This window comes from Pundamilia nyererei, unplaced genomic scaffold (genome assembly GCF_000239375.1).
Source record: "Pundamilia nyererei isolate P.nyererei 1_Seehausen unplaced genomic scaffold, PunNye1.0 scaffold00074, whole genome shotgun sequence".
NCBI classification, from domain to species: domain Eukaryota; kingdom Metazoa; phylum Chordata; class Actinopteri; order Cichliformes; family Cichlidae; genus Pundamilia; species Pundamilia nyererei.
Genome location: NW_005187475.1, coordinates 2,361,227 through 2,361,563, shown reverse-complemented (window position 1 = coordinate 2,361,563; position 337 = coordinate 2,361,227).

Sequence of the window (337 nt, the reverse complement as noted above, 5' to 3'; positions counted from 1 at the left end):
TGCATTCAGCCGCAGTCACACGTGATTAAAAAGATTGTTTTTCCATTAAAGATTGTACCAAGTTTTGAATGGTTGCAAAGATTTGAAGAAAACTGGAGCACTGAAGTAACTTTAATGGCTTGATCATTACTTTTGCAGAGCTCAGATACTTCCTGTATAGAGTTGATGAATGCGATTTATTGGCTTTAATTAAAATCGTCGACCAAAGCTGGGAAGTTCAGGATTGCTTTGAGCCGCTCAGTAAAACAACCTAGAAATGAAGCAATATGTAGAAACTGAATAAAACCTGCTCTAACCTATTCCACTTCCCTGTCTACTCTTATTCTGAGTTTGTGTT